Here is a 21,038-nt window from a genome sequence, read left to right on the forward strand (position 1 = left end):
GTTGAAGGCGCTCCTTTAGATAAACTGGGCCGAGGCCGTATAGGGATTTAAAGGTTAATACCAACACCTTGAATTGGGCCCAGAAGACAACTGGAAGCCAGTGTAGATCGAACAGCACTGGTGTGATGTGGTCCCGGCGGCGACTATTCGTAAGTAGTCGAGCCGCTGCGTTTTGTATAAGTTGTAGTTTCCGGACCGTTTTCAAGGGTAACCCCATGTAGAGCGCATTACAGTAATCCAAACGAGAGGAGACCAGGGCGTGTACTACCAGTGGGAGCTGATGAACAGGAAGGTAGGGTTGCAGCCTTCGTATGAGGTGTAGTTGACACCAGGCTGCCCGGCTCACAGCCGAAATCTGAGCCTCCATGGACAGCTTGGAATCAAGTACAACCCCAAGGCTGCGGACCTGGTCCTTCAGGGGTAAACTCACCCCATTGAACATCTCCCAACCTTCTCTTGTCCCCCACGAGCAGCACCTCGGTCTTATCGGGGTTCAACTTCAGCTTGTTCCTTCCCATCCATCCACTCACGGATTCCAGGCACTTGGACAAGGTCTCCACAGCCAACTCTGGTGAAGATTTAAACGAGAGATAGAGCTGAGTGTCATCCGCATATTGGTGACACTACAGCCCAAATCTCCTAATGATTGTCCCCAGCGGCTTCATATAAATGTTAAATAGCATGGGAGAGAGGATAGAACCCTGTGGCACACCACAATTGAGAGGCCAAGGGTCTGAAACCTCCTCCCCCAATGCTACCTGTTGATACCTATCGGAGAGAAATGAGCGGAACCACTGTAATACAGTGCCTCCAATTCCCAATCCCTCCAGGCGATGTAAAAGGATACTGTGGTCGACAGTATCAAAAGCCGCTGAGAGATCGAGGAGGACAAGAAAGGTGAATTCTCCCCTATCTAATGCCCTCCTCATATAATCTACCAGAACGACCAAGGCTGTTTCAGTTCCGTGACCAGTCCTGAAACCCGATTGGTATGGATCCAAGTAATCCGTTTCATCCAAGTGTGTCGACAACTGGTTGGCCACCACTCGCTCTATGACCTTGCCCAAGAATGGTAAGTTCGAAATTGGGCGAAAGTTATTAAAAACTTGGGGATCCAAGGAGGACTTCTTCAAGATGGGCTTTACAATTGCCTCTTTGAAAGCTGATGGCATCACACCCTCTTTCAAGGATGTGTTTACCATCGCTTTAATCCCCTTGCCCAATTTCTCTCTGCAGCTCATAAGGAGCCACGATGGGCAAGGATCAGTTAGGCAAGTGGTAGGCTTCACAGTCGAAAGCACCTTGTCCACATCCTCAAAAGGGAGAAGCTGAAATCGATCCCAACTTACCGGCATGCAACTAGCCAACTCTGGTTCATCTACTGTATCCACGGCGCACGGGATCGAGCTCCGTAAGTGTTCGATTTTATCAGCGAAGTGCTTTGCTAATATGTCACAGGAGGCCTTTGATTGTTCCAAGGGTTCTTGGACAACTGGACCGACCAGGCTTCGAACCACCTGGAACAGCCACCTGGGACAGCACTCCGCAGACGCAATAGAGGCAGCAAAGAAAGCCTTCTTTGCTGCCTTTATTGCCACTTGGTAGGCTGCTACTGCTGCTCTAACCTGTGTCCGGACATCTTCAGAGCGGGATTTCCGCCACCGGCGTTCTAGTCGTCTCACCTCCTGTCTCAGAATACGCAACCGTGGTGTATACCACGGTGCTAACTGAGTTCTATTCAGGGGGAGAGGACGTTTCGGAGCCACCCGGTCTAATGCCCTGGTGATCCCATCATTCCACTCCTTCACCAGGGTTTCGACCGGGCGACCTTCAGCAAGTTCCAAATCCCCTAGCGCAGTCAGGAATCCATCCGGATCCATCAGGTGCCTGGGGCGGACCATTCTAATAGGTCCTTCACCCCTGCGGAGGGGGTGTGGCATCGAGAAGTCTATGTTTACCAGGTAGTGATCTGACCATGACACAGGGGTGGAATAAACCGCTCCCAACTTCAGACCACTTCTCTCCTCTCTCAGGACAAACACAAGGTCGAGAGCATGACCGGCTACATGGGTGGGCCCAATGTTACTAAGGTGCAGTTCCCAGGAAGCCATGGTTTCCAGGAAATCCCGAGGGGCTCCAGTGAGAATGGACTCGGCATGCACGTTGAAGTCACCCAGCACTAACAATTCTGGGGACAACGCCCGTACAGCCGAGACCACCTCTAGCACCTCGGCTAGGGAGTCTGCTGTGCAGCGGGGTGGGCGGTACACTAGCAGGATCCTCAAACTGCCCTTCGGGCCCAACCTCCAGTACATACAATCAACAAATTGAGTCCTATGGAGAGGAGGTCTGGCAAAAACTAAGGACTCTCAATAGATGACTGCCACGCCCCCTCCCCGCCTTCCCACCCTCGGCTGCTGTGCATAACAGAAACCTGGTGGACACATGGCCTCAAGAATGGGAGCAGAGGCCTCATCCAACCAAGTCTCCATAATACATGCCAGGTCTGCCCGCCCATCCAAGATCATATCATGGATGAGCGAAGTTTTCTGTGCCACAGACCTGGCATTACATAACAGCAGTCGAAGGTCGGTAGGAACCTTGCGTCCCCCAGTTTTTGTCCGGTTCTGGGCCGACCCGGAACGGGATGGATATAATGCATCTATCCCCTGTTCCCCTATTCTGGCATGGTCTGCCAACAGCACCCTTCCAGCACCTGCTCACTCTTCCTCCCCAGATGATCTTTCTGGACGTAACCTAAGTCTAAAAGGCTGGATGTTTATGCTGTCTAATGAACTGGACCATGTTAAAACATACCTGAAAGAATGCAACTCGTTCCTGTTAACACTAACAACTTTATATCAAAAACTACATTCTTTCCTCTCGAATACCGCTAATGTTAACCCAGTCATCACAACGGTTTCAGCAAAACCCGCCTTATCCACCCAACTAGTTAAAGGAAAAGTGAAGCAAAAAAAAGAACATTTTTATCATCTTGCAGACAAAAGACTAAAAACCAAAAATCATATAAAATAGCTCAAAAAAATAAAATGAATTTTAAAAAACTTTTTAGTTTATTGGATTCTCTGCCAGATGCCAAGGACACAAAATCAACTCCACTTCCAAGAAAGAAAATTCGAGTGGATAACACACATACAACTATAAAAGATAATGCCAAGCGGACTTTAGATTTACTTTCCAAAATGGATTATGATCCCCCTTCTAATAGGAGCACAGCTTGCCCTCCACTCCATCAGGACCCTTGGCAAGATGCCCTAGACGGATTATATCCCCAACAGAGCAATAGATCACCAGACTTAGCACCATGCTGGAATTTAGTACTAAATAGATATAAATTGGTGTTTGAGAATTATCCCAAACGCTGGGGCTATATAACAGCTGGCCTCAGAAAATGACATTTTATTGATTTCATAAAGAAAGAATTAACAACGTCCCTAAATGTGGGGGACATTGAACAAATTGAATATCTTTACTATAACAACAGTACGGCTCGAGCGGTGGTCACTTATACCTCCCAGGAGGCAGTTAACCACCTACTGTCCAATAAAGATGCCCTATCCAATCTGGGCCTATCAACTCTAAGATTTTTTGAGAATCTAGCCCCACCAAGGGATATACTCTCAGATTCTGTTAAATTTTACAGCAAGGCTCACTCCTTGGATCATCCTCCTCTCGACCTTTTAATAGATCTGGACTTCAATGATAAAAAGAGCAGACTGGAAGATACTACAGAGGTCTTGAAATCGGAGACTTCAGACAAGAATATGAGATCATGCCCTAGCCTTCTTACATCTGATCTTTGCTCCATTCTTATGTCAACAATGTTAAATGGGACATCTAAAGTATGGGATCTGATGGCAAAACAAGAACACACAGACCATATGAACAACTTGTCCCTCCTTATAGAGCCAAATAAGGGAAACGAGGTAAATCTTCAAGAGGAGCCCTTAGATGTCAATATGGAAACAGAGGAACAAGAGCTGTTCCTTTCCTTCGGCAATCTACCTAAGACTGAAAGGGATGGAATACTAGATAGGCTTGTTCATCTAATTTTACGTCTATCAATGATCCATGATCGCTCGGAGAAGGATACGACCATATCCGCTGAAGATAGTAGGGAGATGAAATCCAAACAAAAATATCTACCTGTGCAGACCCAAAATCAACCTTGGCCATTATCAACGACATCTCTACATCCGTTATCACAATGAGAGAATTCAATCTCTAGGACACTTTCTCTTACACCAAATAATGCTCGAGTTTCTCTCCCTGCCGTGAGGGACTCAATATGACATTGTCCAATTCTTTCCTGGAATATAAGGGGTTGGTTAAACAAATTCAAAGAAGAAAATTTGTCAACATTTTTAGCTGATTTTAAAATTATATGTCTTCAGGAAACTTGGACGTCATCAGACGTCCTAATCCAGCTAAATGGCTACCAAGCTTATACCCTACCAGCGATTAGAGTCAATAACAAAGGAAGGGGTAGTGGGGGCCTTTGTATCCTTATATCAGATGATTTGGCAATATCTGTTCAAACTCTTGCCCCAAATTGTGACCAGTTCGTTCAGAGTGTAAGGTTAATTGCCCCCCCATAGGAGATCTTATAATTATAAATGTATATATTCCACCAGATGTGGCTAGAAGTTTTACTCCTGGCTGTACCTGGGATTGCCTCTCTGAGTTTCTATCTTTTGTAGTACATCAATTTCCCACTTCTAAAATTCTACTCTCTGGAGACTTTAATGCCAGATTAGGGTCACCGGACACTGAGGGGATGTCTACGAACCAGGGCCCAGACTTTGATTTCTCTATGATTCCCAGATATTCGAAAGACCAGGTCGCAAACAAGCAAGGAAAAAAATTGATAGAAATTACTCAATTATATCAATTGGAATGTCTACATGGCTCCCCATTAGATTTGACTAACGGCGCCTATACATATGTTTCCTCAGTTGGGGCCTCAGTAATAGACTACATATTTGTTTCAAGAACATTACTCCCAGAGGTTCATATGTTTCAAATACTTGATAGAACCGAAAGTGACCATTTTCCTACCCTGACGACACTTAGTTTAAGATACCATTCACCACCTGCTATCACTATAAATTTGGAGGATTTACAAATAACTGAACGTAGACTTCGATGGTCTACATCCGTAAATCTCTCTATTTCTCAATTCCTGAATAGCGACCCTATGCTTTCCCTTAGATATGAAATCATGAATTCAGAGATTGATATATATGCTTCCTATCAAGCCATTATCTCCCACCTTAGACCTCTTCTGACAACAAAAGGCTGCCCTAAATCATTATGCCCTCTGAAAAAGAGGTGGTATGACAGGGACTGTAAAATGGCTAAACGTAACCTAGTATATTTTGCACGTAGGTTTATAAGGGATTCATTTATTTATACCCGTGAACATCTTGTCTATCTACGCTCCTCCTATAAGGTACTATTAAGACAAAAAAAGGCCCTATTCGCGAACAAACAATGGCAACAACTCACTCAAGCTCAGCAGGAAGGGAATGATCATCTGTTCTGGGAAATAGTTATGAGTGGGTATAGAGTGGGTAACCATGTTACAACTGACCAAATTTCCGCTCAAGAATGGAGAGCCCATTTCAATAATCTCTATTTTTCCCCGACTGTAGTGGGCGATATATTACCGGCATTCAATGCGATAAATTACTGCTGCTGGCCTCCAGTTACTGTAACACAAATACAAATGCTTATTTCCTCTTTGAGAAAGGGAAAGGCCCCTGGGGAAGATATGAGTCCACCTGAACTGTTTATTGATTTTTCAGATTGGTGGGCTCCGATTTTAGCTAAACTTTTTACCCAGATAAATAACACACGTATAATACCAGAGGGCTGGAGGCAGAGCATAGTTTTTCCCATTTTCAAAAAGGGACGGAGACAAGACCCAGCAAATTACCGCCCGATTAGCCTTATAGACGTTGGAGCGAAACTTTATAGTAAATTCCTTCTACTCAAATTACAGGAGTGGGAAGCTGAGAACTCGATTATCCACCCAGAACAAGCAGGATTTAGAAAAGGACAAAGCACTATAGATCATTGCTTTACCCTATATTTTTTAGCCAGACAATCGATAAACGGACCTACAAAACATCTTTATGCTGCCTTTATCGACTTGGTGACAGCCTTTGATTCAATTGATAAAGAGAGCTTATGGTCCAAACTGGAAAGCACTAATATCGATAAACGCCTTTTACATTTAATTAGGGAATTATATTCGAATAACACCACAAAAATAAGAACAGGAACCTCCTTCACCGATCCTATAGTAGTGAATAAAGGTGTAAAACAGGGCTGTTTATTAGCTCCTTTTTTGTTTAATTAAACGATATTGTATCTGAGCTTCAGGATCCATCCTTTTTTGCCCCTTCATTAGGAAATAGAAAAGTTACAATTCTTTTATACGCAGACTATATGATTTTATTATCCCTTACCCCAATTGGACTAAGGAGACTATTGACAAACTTGGACATGTATTGTAAAAAGGAGCATTTACAAGTTAACTGCCAGAAAACTAAAATCATGGTTTTTGGAAATAGATATAGACAGCACAAATGGTCTATGGGAAATTTTCCTATAGAACAATGTCGCTATTTTAACTATTTGGGGATATGGTTCCAAGATAATCTTTCTTGGAAAAGACATTTGAATGCTACAAAACAATCAGCAAATAGGGCGGTGGGAGCATTACTCAGTTTTTATAGGTCTGTGGGGGGTACCAGGCGACTGCTGCATTGAAAATATATCAGTACAAGGTACTATCCCAGATCTTATATGGAGCGGCAGTCTGGGGATGGGATGCTTTTTCCTTCCCTTCTCTCGAAACCATTCAAAATAATTTTATAAAACAACTTTTACGCTTACCTCCTGGCTCCCCCTCAGCCTTTTTGCGCTCTGAATGTGGCTTACTACCAATTAGTGCACATATACACATGACCTTATTAACATACTGGTCTTCATTAAGCAATACATCTACTAAGATCCTAGCGAAGGCCTGTTTTGTGCAGGCCATGGTGACTAGATATTGGAATCAGAGATCCCTTAGTATCTATAAGCATTACCATTTTACTTCTGATTCTCCTACCCTACTTGATAAATCTAATATTCGTGCACAGATTACACAACACTCCACCTGGATAGATAAAATAGCCATCCTTAATTCCAAGTTCTCAAAGTGGTTTCATATATATAAATGCGACCATATAAGAGCGGACTATCTGTTGAATCTCAATTCGGTACATCTAAGACATGCATTTACTGCTCTTAAATTCCAGACCATGACCTCTGCTATAATTACAGGTCGCTACCTACAAATTCCATGGGAACAGCGCTGGTGCATTTGCCTCTCAGGGCAGGTGGAAGATCTGTTTCACTATTTATTCGATTGTCCCCTATACAAACAACCAAGATCTATTTATCTAGACCCTGTGATTAATAACCTGGGAACTTCTGATGCTTCACAAATTATTGTCTTCCTCCTCTCTGATAATGATCCCCAAATTACTAATATGGTGGCCCATTTTGGTTTTGCTGCTCAAAAATTGAGAGCTAAATTCCTGAATGACTTTGAATCTTAGAGATTTTGGTTAGGATTCTGATTATTTAATCTATGTACCATTACTCTCTGAGTTTTAATATGTTTTTAACTACTTTGTTTTAACTTTGTGATGGCTTATGGCCTGGCAATAAACTTATTGGATATAGATGAAACATACTTTTTATTGAACACATGTGGCCTTCTTTTTAATCCTGTTAGTGGTGATATGTGTCTAGAGATGTGAAGGCCCAGGAAAAAACCAGAAAAATTCAGGGGAAAACATTTTTTTGGTTTTTTTTTCCTAAGCCTTTTTTGTTTTTTTCTGAAAAATTGAAAAAAATGAAGAAAAAAATGGATTATGGAATGTTTTATTTTAACATGATTAATAAAATGTTTACAACAAGGTGTTCATATATTTACTTCTCCAAATGATTTCTAAAAACTATGTACAATATGTATCAGATTATTACAATTTCTGTGCACCGAGGACAAGAAAAACCTAGGTTGCAAATTGAGACTACAACTCTCAAATGCAAGAGCAAGATGCATTTCTGCCGCTAGGGGGAGCACTGCCATTGTCACAAGAGAAGGAAAAAGGTTTCAGTTTCTTTTTTGCTTGTGGGAGGATCTGCTTCCTTCTGTCCTCTTGAACTAGGCCTCAAAGGAGTGGAAGAGAGTACAGACCAACAAAAAGGAGCTTAAAGTATAATACTTAATTGAAAGGTAAGAGTTTAAATTTATCTGATTTCAGAAAATTGAACCATATTTTAACTGGATTAGTTTATCTTCATAACCCTTATGTAAATCATAATTTAATTTCTACTAATCTGATGCTTTATTGCCCCCCCAACCATAGCTTAGTGTTTACTTGCAAGCTAGCCACTAAATTATTTTTCTTCCTCTCCCCTCAGGAAAATGGTGAGACCAACATCTAGAATATGGAGGAATTTCCACACTACAAGTTCTTCTGAGAAAAAAAATGTGGTTTGCAAATACTGCCAAATGAAATATGCATTTCTAAATGCAAGTAGAATGACAAAACACATTCTTGTATGTAACAAGTGCCCAGTAAATATTAAAAAGGCCTTCATGGATCTAAGTGAGGAGGACCATAATGATGAAAGTACATGTAGCTTTCCCCAACGTTCTCGTTCAAGAAGTCCTCTTTCTGCTCCATCTGTAACATCAGTATCATCACAAAGTGTTGTCCCATCAGCATCATCTTCAAGTAAACAAATATTGAAAACAACTGCATCCCCAAAATACTCAATAGCTTCATTTTTAGACAAGATGACACCTAAAGATCAGGAAGAAATTGACCAAGCTGGAACCCCATTGTCAATAACTGAAAATACATACTGGCAGGAAGCTTTGAAATTACTAAAACCATCATACTGTTTCCCCAGCAGACATTCTTTGAGCAAGCCTCTTTTAGAGTCAGAATATGAACGCGTAATGGAATTGGTGCAAGGAAAAATCAACAAAGCACTGTCTTGCAGTACTTACAGATGGATGGACAAATGTGAGAGGAGAAGAAATTAAAAATGTTGTGATAACACCTCAACCAGTTTTTTACAGTAGCACTTTTATCAGAAATTCCTTACCAAATGGCCAAGGTAAAAACAACTGTTTTTGAGAATCTTAGTGTATCTCAACTTACAACTACAGAAGAAAGTAAAGTGAAAGATTTTATTTTAAAAAGAGAAGAATTTTGTTGCCAACCAATTCATGCTGCTGCAAATCTGTTGGATCCAAGATGCAAAGGTGGGGATATCAGTGATGGTAGCACTGCTACTGCATTTGCCTGGATTACAAAGCAAGCATCATACTTAGGACTTGATGTTGGAAAGGTACTTTCAAATGTTGCAGAATACAGAACATCTTCAGGAATTTGGTCCAGAAATGCAGTCTGGATTCTGCTAAACATAGCCCTCCTGCAACATGGTGGCAAGGACTTTGCACAACACAACTTCTAACTCTCTTGCTTCTCGCCTTCTTCAGATTCCTCCATTTTCTGCAGCATGTGAAAGAAACTGGTCTATGTTTGGAAACACTCCCACCAAATCAAGAAATAAAATAAGGGTAGAGAAGCTTGTTTCCATTCAGGCAAACCTTCAGTTTTTAGAAATCCTTGATGACTATGATGATGACCAATATAAGGAAGCAGAAGCAGAGACTGCAACTGACAGTAATAGCTATAGCTCAGAGAATGAGTCTGATTAAATTTCATGCGTATTCATTGAATATTGGTTCCCCCCCCTTTTTTTTCAGTTCTTTTTATGGGAATGGGTGCTTTATGTCTGCTTGACACTGGGGGACTAGCAGAGACATAAGTAATTTCCTTTGTTAGTAATGTTGATGGTTTCTTCTGCGTTAATTGTTTTTTGTCTGTTCACATAAACTGGCAAAACCAAAGAGGTTGCTTACAATTCAGGATCTTGTAGTTCCATTTGTTACAAAAAAAGTAAGAATTTTAAAATGTAAATTCAGTTTGTAATAATTGTTTGAATAAAATGTACTTTTAATATACCAAATGTGATAATTTTATCCTAAACCAGCTTGTACATAATTACATTTTCTGTTCCTGAAGTGACTTTCAATCTGTAAAAAGTGCTAATATTGCTTTTTTTTTTTCATTTTTCCAAAAATTTCTGGTGTTTTTTTTTTTTCAAACAAAAACAAAAAAAAACCCTGGGTTTTTTCCATGGCTTCAAAATTTCTGGAACTTTTACGTCTCTATATGTGTCTGCCCTCCAAAAGTTGCCTTGCTGATACACCTAGCCCAGCACCTGTCACTCAGCCTGGTTTTTCTGGCTCTTAGCAAGAAAATGAAAACAGTTCCATGCACTTCCTAAAATTAGGATTCAAATGATCAGCTGTAAAGTCCTGCTGCCTGTAAGTATATCCCTTGCATATTTGTACTATACAAATATGCTGTGAATGAGTGTAGCTCGAGGTACTATTCCAAAATAAACTTAAACTGACCAAACAAGCATTTATTCAAGAAATTACTACATTCTTGGAATCTTCAACTAGTCCAATAAAGAACAGCAGCTGGAATTCTATTTAGAACTCATATAACCTGTTTTAAAACATCTGTATTGGTTGCCAGTTCATTTCCTGTCCCAATTCAGGGTGCTCACATTAATATTTAAAGCCCTAAACAACTTAGGCCCCCAAATATCTAACATTGCCTCCTACCCTTCAGACCCTGTCAGGTGTTAAGATCAATAGAGGGGGCCCTTTTGTTAGTTCCACCATCCTCAGACGTTTGGTGGGTTGGAGACTGGGAGAGGTTGTCCTTTGTGGCAACCCCTAAGTTGTGGAATTCCTTCCCTACACAGGTGCATCTGGCAGTCTGCCCTCTTCTTTTGATTGTATTTTTTAAAAAACTGGTTTTAGTATTGGATTTTTAACTTGCTGTAATCCACAGCAATTTAGTAATCTGGGACTGTGTGAAGAGTGGGTGAGAAATCAAAAGATGAAGAAGATTCTGTGTCTTTGAACCAAAATTCAGAGCTGAGGGACCTCTGGCCCTCGATATATTGTTGGACTATAACACCTATCATCCTTGACTATTGGCCATGCTGGCTGGGGCTGATGGGAGCTGGAGTCCAACAGATATCTGGTGGGTTACAGGTTTCCCATCCCTCAGCTAGATCAAGAGATTTCTCAGTGTTTATTGTGTCTACAGTATCTAGCAATAAAAGAACTCGCTAAGAAGAGGAAATTATGTCTGGAGCACCTTTGGCTTGTGGTCTTTTATCAGGATGTGGGAAAAGGCACACTACTGTTAACTGAAAATAGCTCCACTGCACAGATTCATTCCTAACCCTATTTTATAGCATCATGGTTCGGTTGTAGACCAGTAAAAATGCTCATCACTCACTGCTCCACGCACCAAAGGTTTATGAACCATTTGTTTTAAATGACTCTCTATAAATTCTTTCCTTCTACAGTAATACTTATTTTCCTGCCAACAATATGATATATCAAGGCTTTTTTCTTCTTTTCATACAAAAACCTAGGCATGTAGAAAGGCTTTGAGTTACAAAATCAGTTTAAACCTAAAAACAAATTAAATATTTTTTTGTTACAGTTGAGATATGTGGTGGATGCCATAGTGTTCTTTTTTTAATGAACTGGCAATAATTTATAGCAAAATCAAAACAGATGCTTTGTTGGCTAATAAACAGTAGCAGCTGTGGCTCCAGGGAAGCGATGTGGGGAATGCACTTCCTTTTTCCTCTGCTATCTCCCCTTGACTCCTTGTCTTTCCTGCACCATTATGTCCTGGCTTGATAGATATCCGCATGTGGTTTCACTGGGAAGGACTGAGATTGTGCTGCATCATGAAACCTTCTTTAAGTTACCTTCTCAGAGGGAAGGAGGCTCAAGACATGTCGAAGGACCTACTATCATGGGACGGTCACAACATGTTTAGTAAACAGGTCATTTTTTCAAAAATTAAATACCAGGTGCAGGAGGGCAATAGTCATCGGCCCCACAAAATGTGGGGAGGTTTAAGCCTCTGATCCCCAGCCACAGTTTCAGTTAAAAACTGTGGGCTCCTGCTGGGAGGAAGGGCGGGATATAAATCAAATAATAAAATAAAAATAAATAATTAAATAAAAAATCCTTCTGCTCTCACCATGTGGCAATTAACATCAAAAAAATTGTCCCATTAGGTATTTTCCTAACCCTAATTGCTGCATGGGATTATTTTTACTGAGATCGCAGCTGGGGGGGAAAGTCTGACACCCCCCCTCCTCCTGCTGGTATTTAAGCTTTGCTAATTGCATAATTTGTAATATGTGTAGTTAGGCTCTAAATTCTTATACAAAACATTGGAATAAATTACTGCTGAGTCCTTCACCTTTAGTTTGTTTGTTTGGTTTTAGGTGTGTTAAATTAAAGCACTTCCCTGCCAAAATGTACAATCCAATTGTTGTGTTGATTTCTAATAACTTGGCATAGATCCAAGCAAATTTGCCCTGAAATCAAGGACAAACAGTCTTACTTATTATGTATCACACTCTCTAAAAGCTAACTCAGATGGTGAGTGCCAACAAATGAGCAAAAATGGAGTCACTGAGAAATGAGAAGGAGGTATTGGCATGCTTGGGGAAATCCTGAGAAATGTCAGCAGAGCCAATGTGGTGTAGTGGTTAAAATGACAGACTAGGACCTGAGAGAGCAGGGTTCAAATCCCCACTCAGCCATGAAGCTCACTGGGTGACCTACCTCACAGGGTTGTAGTGAGGATAAAATGGGGATGGGGAGATCCTCTTGAGGGAAAAGGTAGAATATAAATGTAATAAATAAAATAAAGCAGAAATGCTAAGCATGTTTTTACAAACTCAAAAAAGGTGAAATTGCCCCCAAAGCAGCCCAATGGGGACCGAGCATGCTCAGTCATCTCCAGGAGCCACAGAACAGTATTATTCATTTATTTATTAAGGAGCCCTGCAGCTAGTGCTGTACCAAATCCTGCAAAAACATCTTTTTTAAAAAAAATCACTCCCCGAGCAAGAGAATCAGAGGGCAATTTCTGCTGTCAGTTTCTAAGGCTTGGTTAACACTTGTTTCCATTTATTGGGACCGTGCAGGCCCTTAACATTCCAGGAAGCTAGAGAGGCAGTCATAGCGGTGTTCTCAGGAGAAAAAAGTATAATGGAGTGGAACTGAGAACAAGCCTCAAGAATGTCGCTACTCACTATTTGTCTTTGGGCCCAACAAGTTCCATTTTCAGAGATGGAGACAATGTGAACAGAAAATTGGGCAAAATCCTGCCCAGACATGGCCCGTATGGTTGGATGGAGCTGCCCTCCTGATACCAGCATGGTTGAAGCTTACCTGGCAGGGCAGGGCGCGGCAAGGCTGGGACTAGGTGAGAGCGCTGGCAAGGGCACCAGATTGTCTCTGCTGGTGCCCCTGCCCCCTCACTGCTGCCCTGCTCCATCCCCTTCCCGGTGAACTACAGCTATGCTGGTGTCAGGAGGCCAACCACATGCACCGCTACTGATCCTGCACATGCCAGAAGAAACAACATTCTTATAGACATTAGCCGCATAGTTATTTAAGGAAGGAGAACAGCTAGTATATATTGGCTATATTCACACCATAAATGTATTCCACTATTTTGAAGAGTCGGTCCTTCTTCCGGGCAACTCTGGCAAATTGGACATTCGACATCACAAGGTTGTGGGAGGGAGAATAGCAGACTTGGTCCAAGGCTATCAAAAAAGAGAAGCCAGGTGCTTCTGCGGGGCCAAAACTAAAATGTGCAGGCAAGTGTCTATTTGACATCAATACAGGGGGGAGGAGCAAAAGAGAAAAGGCCTTTACATTATTGAAGTTTGACATTATGCACTTCCACTGAAAAACCAAGTGCGTGTTAATCAGTGTTAGCATCCATTTTACAATGGCATGAATCTATAAGAAAATAGATGAAAGTAGGCTGGGGCTTGGGATGGGGGTGCTTGGCGCGTGATGAAAGCAAGAGAAGAGTTATAAAATAAAATGTCTCATCGTGGGGCATACCTAGTCATCTCTAAGTCTTTTATAGAAATCCTTTTAAAAAGTGAGAAAGGGAAGGGATTGGTGCTCCAAAGAACCTGAAAAGAGGGATTATGAAACATAAATAGTACTGATTGGTACTGCGTTTTATAAGCTGCCCTGAGAGCCTTTTTAGCTAAAGGGTAGAGTATAAATGCCATAAATAAATATCTGCCATATGAGCAACAGCCTCTCATCCCTAATCGAGGTACGAATGGGAAGGGGAAGCAAGAAGGGGAATTCCAACAAAGAGGAGAAAAAAGACTGTGGAAGGAGAGGTTGTCCATGCAGTCTTTGTCCTGAGACACGGCATCCAGACATATGTTTGAAGGAAATTAGTATAACTTCAAATACTATTTAATGGGGTGCTGTTTTGGTGCATCTAATATGGTCAGGAAAGCCTCGGCTGATTCTGCATCACAGAAGGTCCTCATGCAGCCCATGCGTCAAAGACAAAAGATTGCTGGGTATCGAATATAAAATTCTGTGCTTCCATCTCTTACCATCTGGTGTATTCCTCAAAAGGCCCACCAACTCTCAACCACCTCTTTGGCATAATTATGGGATATCATAATGCATATATTATTATCTTCCAGTGAAGCGTTCCCTTCTTTCTTGCATGTCTGAGAATATCTTCCTTGATGGGGAACTACAGGAATTTTACAAGGAATGTACAAGCCACTTTGGAACATTGTTTTGAAAAGCAGGATACAAATAATTTAAATAAATACATAATAAAACAGCAGAATGTTTGGATTTTTGAATTATTCAACATTTTGGTTGACTAAAAGCAGCATCTGCCAGCCTTATACAGTGTACTACTTTCACATGACTAGTTCAGTCCTCCACTGAAAAACCCAGTTAATAAACCAGCAGCAGGTCCTGTTACCAAAGAGGCAAGTGACTGTTCATTTCGAAAGCAGCCTCTCTCTTTTGAAATGGGAACTGTTCCTGCTGCAGGTGCAATGCTGTTACTGTCCCATGTATACAAAACATTTCCAACAAGGCTGTGAACCTGACTGATACTTCTTTTTAAAATTTAAGCAGTTTAAGTTGCTTCATGGGACAGAAGATGGCCTTCTCCCTTGAGCTTCTCACAGATAAGGTATCTCTGAAACATCTTTTTGACTACTTTTAAATTTATTTTAATTTGTAATAATTTATTTCCTGATGTTTAAAGGATATTTTGTTTAGCTCTTTACTATGTTTTACAATGCATAATTTTCCTTGTATTTGTGTAGCTGTTTTTATGTGTAATGTTTATTGTAATGCTAAAGAGGATGCTCTGTTTAGTTGTGTTTTATAGACTGTTGGAAATGTTCTGGGGTTTTTAGGGGGTTGTATTTGTATTTTATTTAAGATGTTTTAACCTATGTTGTGGAACTGGAATGTTCTATCAGTTTCGGTGCTCTAAGTTCCTCATTTTTCTTATCATAAATGCAGTTCTCCACATTTCTGCAGCAATTTGTGATTTTTTTAAAAAAATCCTCATTAAAATTCTTCAGTATTTTAGCGAGAATTTCTCCTAATGAAAATAATTTATATGCAGTTTTGACTAATGTACACATTTTTGCAACCGATTTAACTGAATATAATGCATTTTTGTATGTTATTTTCACCAATATATTCATTTTGTGCACACACACTTAATATATGCATTTTTGTAGATATTGCTTGGTTGGAGAACTGCATTGCAAAATTTGGATAAGTGTGAACTTTGAAGGATGGCTGCTTTTCCATTCTTCTATTGTTTCAGAAAGTGTAAGTTTGATAAATTCAGCTTTAAATGTGAACCGAATCAAATTTCTCCCCCGTCCCTCCTGTGTTGTGAACTGCTTAGAGATTTGCTCATATCCAGGCAGTATATAAATTCTCCAAATACAATGATGCATGCATGCATACATACCTACATGGAAAAATGGAAATGGACTGCCTTCAAGTCGATTCCAACTTGTGGTGACCCTATGAATAGGGTTAATCACATGACAGTGCAAGGAGTGTTAACTGAGGTGGTAATATGGCTCCTGCCTAAAACACTTAAGAACATAAGAACATAAGAAGAGCCTGCTGGATCAGGCCAGTGGCCCATCTAGTCCAGCATCCTGTTCTCACAGTGGCCAACCAGGTGCCTGGGGGAAGCCCGCAAGCAGGACCCAAGTACAAGAACACTCTCCCCTCCTGAGGCTTCCGGCAACTGGTTTTCAGAAGCATGCTGCCTCTGACTAGGGTGGCACAGCACAGCCATCACGGCTAGTAGCCATTGATAGCCCTGTCCTCCATGAATTTGTCTAATCTTCTTTTAAAGCCATCCAAGCTGGTGGCCATTACTGCATCTTGTGGGAGCAAATTCCATAGTTTAACTATGCGCTGAGTAAAAAAGTACTTCCTTTTGTCTGTCCTGAATCTTCCAACATTCAGCTTCTTTGAATGTCCACGAGTTCTAGTATTATGAGAGAGGGAGAAGAACTTTTCTCTATCCACTTTCTCAATGCCATGCATAATTTTATACACTTCTATCATGTCTCCTCTGACCCGCCTTTTCTCTAAACTAAAAAGCCCCAAATGCTGCAACCTTTCCTCATAAGGGAGTCGCTCCATCCCCTTGATCATTCTGGTTGCCCTCTTCTGAACCTTTTCCAACTCTATAATATCCTTTTTGAGATGAGGCGACCAGAACTGTACCCAGTATTCCAAATGCGGCCGCACCATAGATTTATACAACGGCATTATGATATCGGCTGTTTTATTTTCAATACCTTTCCTAATTATTGCTAGCATGGAATTTGCCTTTTTCACAGCTGCCGCACACTGGGTCGACATTTTCATCGTGCTGTCCACTACAACCCCGAGGTCTCTCTCCTGGTCGGTCACCGCCAGTTCAGACCCCATGAGCGTATATGTGAAATTCAGATTTTTTGCTCCAATATGGATAATTTTACACTTGTTTATATTGAATTGCATTTGCCATTTTTCCGCCCATTCACTCAGTTTGGAGAGATCTTTTTGGAGCTCTTCACAATCCCTTTTTGTTTTAACAACCCTGAACAATTTAGTGTCGTCAGCAAACTTGGCCACTTCACTGCTCACTCCTAATTCTAGGTCATTAATGAACAAGTTGAAAAGTACAGGTCCCAATACTGATCCTTGAGGGATTCCACTTTCTACAGCCCTCCATTGGGAGAACTGTCCGTTTATTCCTACTCTCTGCTTTCTGCTTCTTAACCAATTCCTTATCCACAAGAGGACCTCTCCTCTTATTCCATGACTGCTAAGCTTCCTCAGAAGCCTTTGGTGAGGTACCTCGTCAAACGCTTTTTGAAAGTCTAAGTACACTATGTCCACTGGATCACCTCTATCTATATGCTTGTTGACACTCTCAAAGAATTCTAATAGGTTACTGAGACAGGACTTTCCCTTGCAGAAGCCATGCTGGCTCTGCTTCAGCAAGGCTTGTTCTTCTATGTGCTTAGTTAATCTAGCTTTAATAATACTTTCTACCAGTTTTCCAGGGACAGAAGTTAAGCTAACTGGCCTGTAATTTCCGGGATCCCCTCTGGATCCCTTTTTGAAGATTGGCGTTACATTTGCCACTTTCCAGTCCTCAGGCACGGAGGAGGACCCAAGGGACAAGTTACATATTTTAGTTAGCAGATCAGCAATTTCACATTTGAGTTCTTTGAGAACTCTCGGGTAGATGCCATCCAGGCCCGGTGATTTGTCAGTTTTTATATTCTCCATTAAGCCTAGAACTTCCTCTCTCGTTACCACTATTTGTCTCAGTTCCTCAGAATCCCTTCCTGCAAATGTTAGTTCAGGTTCAGGGATCTGCCCTATATCTTCCACTGTGAAGACAGATGCAAAGAATTCATTTAGCTTCTCTGCAATCTCCTTATCGTTCTTTAGTACACCTTTGACTCCCTTATCATCCAAGGGTCCAATCGCCTCCCTAGATGGTCTCCTGCTTTGAATGTATTTATAGAATTTTTTGTTGATAGTTTTTATGTTCTTAGCAATGTGCTCCTCAAATTCTTTTTTAGCATCCCTTATTGTCTTCTTGCATTTCTTTTGCCAGAGTTTGTGTTCTTTTTTATTTTCTTCATTCGGACAAGACTTCCATTTTCTGAAGGAAGACTTTTTGCCTCTAAGAGCTTCCTTGACTTTGCTCGTTAACCATGCTGGCATCTTCTTGGCCCTGGCGGTACCTTTTCTGATCTGCGGTATGCACTCCAGTTGAGCTTCTACTATAGTGTTTTTAAACAACTTCCAAGCATTTTCGAGTGATGTGACCCTCTGGACTTTGTTTTTCAGCTTTCTTTTTACCAATCCCCTCATTTTTGTGACGTTTCCTCTTTTGAAGTCAAATGTGACCGTGTTGGATTTTCTTGGCAATTGGCCAGTTACATGTATGTTTAATTTAATAGCACTGTGGTCACTGCTCCCAATCGGTTCAACAACACTTACATCTCGCACCAGGTCCCAGTCCCCACTGAGGATTAAGTCCAGGGTTGCCGTCCCTCTGGTCGGTTCCATGACCAACTGGTCTAGGGAATAGTCATTTAGAATATCTAGAAACTTTGCTTCTTTGTCATGACTGGAACACATATGCAGCCAGTCTATGTCCGGGTAGTTGAAGTCACCCATTACTACCACATTTCCTAGTTTGTTTTATTTTTAACATTAATTTTTATTCAAAATTTCAAAAACAAAACAAAAGAAAAAGAAAAAGAACAAATTAATAACTAATACAATAAAAACTATTGACTTCCGATTTATCATAGATCAGCTATAAGTCTATAATATATAACAAACCTGTCTCTTAATAGATTATAAAATCACCTTCCTCCAGTGGTTATCTTAATTGGTATCAAATCACATTAACATCATATCATTTTATTCTTTCAACAAAAAGTCAAAGAGAAGCTTCCAATCCTTGAGATATATATCCATCAATTTTTCTCCAAATAGGCATGTCAATTAATCCATCTCTTCAAGTCTACTAAATCCAGTAATTTCAATAGCTCTTCTTCCATTATCCGTGTTGATTCCATCTTCCATCTTTGCACACCCAATAATCTTGCTGTCGTAGTCATATAATAAGAGTCTGATAGGAATTTCCTTCATCATAAATATTTCCTTGCCATCAATTCCGAACGTATCACTGAGATATTGTTGCAAAGCCGCATCTCTGTTCCTCTTTTTTACAGAATGCACTAGCACATCTCGTGAAAGTTTTTCCATTGTCACAAATCTGGAATTAATTCTGTAAACTTTCTCCATTTCAAGTTCCATCAAATCCTTCCAGTCCAGGAATTTTTTCGAACCGATGATATCTTTATCTCCAATCTCTTCACCAATTCCTTCAGGGACAGCGCTGAGTTCCAAACAGTAATATTTGTCTCCAGGATCCATCACAGCCATAAAATCCAAATCTTTTTCCAAGTCCATATTTAATAAATCTATTCCAATCTCCAGGGCTTGAACCTTCCCTTTAATTTTTCTTTCATCTCCTTTTATTTGTCCAGTTATATCTTTGGTCCCATCTACCTCCATTCTCGTAGAATCCTCTATTTCTGTCAGCTCCTGTCTCATTCTGCCAAATTCAATTTTCATCTCTTGTCTGCTCTGTCTCATCTCTTGTTTGATTAGCTTAATCTCATTCATTATTTTCTGAAACATATCTAGAGAGGAAATCCCTTTCTGTACATCCAGGGTCTCAGCCACCTTCTTGATTGTCATTCTTAAAACCCAAAGAACAAAACACCTTCAATTTCCAATTATAGCCACTATTCCCAAGCAAAGAACAGTTTATTTCTTTTTCCAGTCACAAAGGAGTTAATCTTCCAAACCTGATGACATCAGTCCTCTAGAGAGCACAAACTGCCTTATCTCTTATGTGTCCAAAAGTGCAAAACAAATTTAGTTCACAGCATCCAAATAATTAGTGGCATAAAGAATAAGCAGATTCGTTAAAAAGAAGTAGACCAAAAAAAATAGTCCCAGACATATAAAATTCAAATATCAAATAAATCAAATTTTCTCTCTTCAAATCAGATGCCCCTCATCCGTTTATATCTTTATAATGCCCAATTCCATGCCAGCTTTTTGCAATAAAAACAAAGATAGTTTTTTTCGATTTTCTTCCTCCTAGTTCCGAGTGTAGAAGAGAAAGTTATAACTCACCTAGGAATTCTTGTTGCTAATTCCTTGACAAATCTCTTTTGCTATAACGATTTAAGCTAGATAATAATAGACAGAAGAATGCTTGCCTGTTAGAACGTTTTTCTTTGAAGAAAAAAAAGTCTCGCTTAATCAGTTTGAGCTTGTTGTAATCCCTAGCTCCGTCCGACGCTTGCTGGCTAGACCTTCATTCATAGACGATCCTGATGAATTCCAGCCCCCAACAAACACCACGGAACTTCTGTGGATAATCTCTACGTTTCTCCCTTGCCTGGGAGAAAATTTTCCCAGTCAAAAAAAACCTTCTGACTGGTTTTAAAAACTGAAAAAGCTTCCTCTGAGACGAGAGCTCGTCCTAGAGGCAAGCACAAGCGGAGCAATCCTCCTGGGAAGTCCCCTACCACATTTCCTAGTTTGGATGCTTGGATTTACATGTATGTTTAATTTAATAGCACTGTGGTCACTGCTCCCAATCGGTTCAACAACACTTACATCTCGCACCAGGTCCCGGTCCCCACTGAGGATTAAGTCCAGGGTTGCCGTCCCTCTGGTCGGTTCCATGACCAACTGGTCTAGGGAATAGTCATTTAGAATATCTAGAAACTTTGCTTCTTTGTCATGACTGGAACACATATGCGGCCAGTCTATGTCCGGGTAGTTGAAGTCACCCATTACTACCACATTTCCTAGTTTGGATGCTTCCTCA

This window comes from Rhineura floridana, chromosome 1 (genome assembly GCF_030035675.1).
Source record: "Rhineura floridana isolate rRhiFlo1 chromosome 1, rRhiFlo1.hap2, whole genome shotgun sequence".
Taxonomy (NCBI): domain Eukaryota; kingdom Metazoa; phylum Chordata; class Lepidosauria; order Squamata; family Rhineuridae; genus Rhineura; species Rhineura floridana.